Source organism: Triticum aestivum, chromosome 7B, assembly GCF_018294505.1.
Source record: "Triticum aestivum cultivar Chinese Spring chromosome 7B, IWGSC CS RefSeq v2.1, whole genome shotgun sequence".
NCBI classification, from domain to species: domain Eukaryota; kingdom Viridiplantae; phylum Streptophyta; class Magnoliopsida; order Poales; family Poaceae; genus Triticum; species Triticum aestivum.
The window spans coordinates 497,761,542-497,764,683 of NC_057813.1; the positions used below are offsets into that span (position 1 = coordinate 497,761,542).

Here is a 3,142-nt window from a genome sequence, read left to right on the forward strand (position 1 = left end):
ATTGTTCCTCATGATGCGCAGATGTAGATGCTATATTTTTAAAATTTCAAATCAGCTATGCATGCCAGTGTGATTCTTATCCTTTTCATTAGACAGTGTGTTCCCATCAATCCATCCATGCACCGAACCGATTTTTTTTACTCTGTTGAGGTTGCAATTACGAACGAGTAGCATATGTATGCACTGAACTACTTGCATAAGACAGTGAAATACTTCTTACTCGCGTGAGTGGAATTTTGGAATAGAGAAAGAACATACAACAGAGATCACGTAAAACAAGTTTGATAGGTCCGTTGCATTGCACGGGCATTTTTGCTATATGTACTAACAGGTTCTATTTATTTTCTTTGATCGGTCAACACTCCTATGTCCTATGTAGGTAAGAAGGAAAGAAAACCTAACGGTACAGCCGGGCAAAACAGTCAACGGCGAGCTTCATCGCCGCGTACGCGTCGTAGTACCTGGCCATCACCGGCTGGGGCATCGAGGACTTAATGCTGGTGAAGAAGGCGTGGGTATTGGTAGAGCTCCAAGAAGCTGCCCTTCGTGTTGCCCGTTGTCTTCAGCATCAGTCCCCGGGTGACGACCCTGGATTCGGCGATGCTACCAAGGTGACACGGTCCGGGTTGGTTCGGTCCCTCATCAAGCCACCATTTGGACCGGCCAACAACCACCGGCGTCAACGTGTTGGGGCAGCGGCGAGGTGGGCTACGTGTGCGGGTGCTGTGGCGAGGTAGTGGACATGCGGGAGCGCCAGCGATGAGGTCAGTGATGTGCCGTGGAAAGTGCGCGGCTGTTAGCCATGAACCTTCCGTAGCAGTTTTTTTCATGAGCCCATGTTTTTCTATGTTCGGGCCTTGCCATAATTAGCGGATTAACCATGAAAAAAAACATGACGTTTGGTTTGTTGTCAAATGGTGCTGTGATTTTCGGATCAAGCCATGTTTCTCTTGTACTTCCTGTTTCCTGTTCGATTGAATAGAAGTGCAGAAAGTGAACACACCAACACGACTGAAAGCAGTCATATTCAGTTATAGAGGTATACATTTATACAAGATATACACAGGCAGGAGCGGCCAGTAACCCAACTAAGTCCTGAGCTGACCTTGCTAATCCTTTACTCGCGATAAAGACACAGACGATAAGGAAAGGTTGTTACAGAGAGAGCAATGGGAGAGAGAGAGAATCACGTGGCGGTAGGTGGACCTGAACATATGCTTCAACAAAGAAAACGGCGGCGTAGGATCATGGTGCGTGATTATAGGCAGAGGCTATTAAATCTCACACGGAAATCACGGCTGAGCGATTCTCGCACGATCCAAAGTTCACACCCAATCGATCGTTTCCCCAGTTGATGGCCTGCATGTGTGCTGTGCTAAAACGGTCGCTGCCATGGTAGCGGAACCCGTAGCTAGAACGCTGCCAGCGCCAAGTTGAGGACTTGAGATCGTCAGTGGTGCATGCACGACACGGGCGGCGAGAGGCTATGGTGGATGAGGAGGAGAGAAAAGAAGGAGAGGGGAAGCTTGGGGACGTGGTAGTTTACCCGGGGGCCGCCGGTCGGCACGCTAAGAACGAATGGCGGCGACAGTGACATTTTTTCTCAGTCCTCTTGGTCGGACCGGTTGAACACTAGACTGGATCAGACCGACAATTTTTCAGGCCGATTTTAGCAGACCAGATCATCCATTTTCTCTAACAAGCCAGGACCGAGCGTGGCAAACACCGATTGAGCTATGAGCGGTACGTCCAGCCCTGCACACCGTCGAAGCGAAGCTCCTACTCCACGTGAAGTTGATCGCGCTGTTGCACTCGTACGGTAGGAGCCACGGGCACGACATGGTGAAGGGCTAAAGGGCTGATCGAGGGTGAGACCCGCATGATGGTGGCGCAGCTGACCATGGACGAGATCTTCACCTGCACGAAAAAGTTCAAGCAGGAGGTGTTCAGCAACGTGCAGAAGGAGCTGGACCAATTCGGCCTCTTCATCTACAATGCCACCGTGAAGCAGCTGGTGGACGTGCTGGGGCATGAGTACTTCTCCTACCTCAGCGAGAAGACACAACATGAGGCAACGAGCAGGGCCAAGGTGGATGTTTGTGGAGCGGGATGGCCTCATGTGCCAGAACACCGCCAAGGTGGACGCCGAGAACAAGGTGCTCTCTGTGCGGCAGCAGGGCGAGGCGCTCAAGGAGAAGGCCAAGGTCAAGGCGGAGGTGTGGGTGTTTGAAAACACTAGGAAGGCCGACAACGCCACCTCAATGACCGACCTCGCCATGAAGGATTGAAGGGGAAGGCTGGGAGTAGCAGGAAAAGGTCGCCGAGGTTGAGGCCACCAAGGCTGTCGCCATCCGCGATGCCGAGCTGCAGATGGAGGTTAAGACGAAGAACGTGCTCTGCCAAACTGACAAGCTCAATGTTGAGCAGCTCAGCAAGTCCACAGTACACTATGACACACAGGTTGGTTATGCAATAAGCATGTATAAAAATATAGTACTAGGGACAAGAGAAAATCATACTTATTGACCTCAGCATTTTATATTTTGTAGGTTCAAGAATCGAACACGCTTCTTCTACAGCTGGCAGAAGGCGGCGGATACGACATTGTATAAGGAGATGAAGGCGGCGGTGAGGTGAAGTGGCCTAGCAGAAACACATGCATGTCTCGATATGGGAGGAAAGGGAGGGATATAAGGTGAGGGTTAGCGGTGCAACATGCCACACGAGGAAAGGGGTGAAGAGATGACATTGAGGAGGGAAATGAGCTCGGTCCATGGCATGGGTCAGAGTAGAGGAAGGTTTATCCATGGTTTGGCCAAAGGGGTGATGAGCGAGGGAGAAGTAGAAGCCCCCCTCGCATATCTTGGTGTGCGAGCAAGTCTATCGAGGTGGAAGAAGCCTGTCATTTCATGACGGCGTTGGTGACCTTGGCGTGATGTTGTTCGCCGGTTTGTGGGCGGATCAGGCAACCGTCTGGTCTCTCGACCCCCCCCCCCTTCACTAATTTTGGTGAGAAGAGGGGAGGGATGAAAGGGTGGAGGGGTGGGAGATGAGGTCGCCGATTCTGTTGGTTGTGGGGGCGAGGGCGAAGAGAGGAGAGTGAGCGACGCCGATGAAGTCTATGGATCTAGAGAGGGAGGGG

General features: G+C 51.6%; 1 pseudogene; it reads left to right on the forward strand.

Annotated features, from left to right (window-relative positions):
* Positions 1-1,486: 1,486 nt before the first annotated feature.
* On the forward strand, positions 1,487-2,612 carry LOC123158102 (flotillin-like protein 2; annotated as a pseudogene).
* The last annotated feature ends 530 nt before the right edge of the window (positions 2,613-3,142 follow it).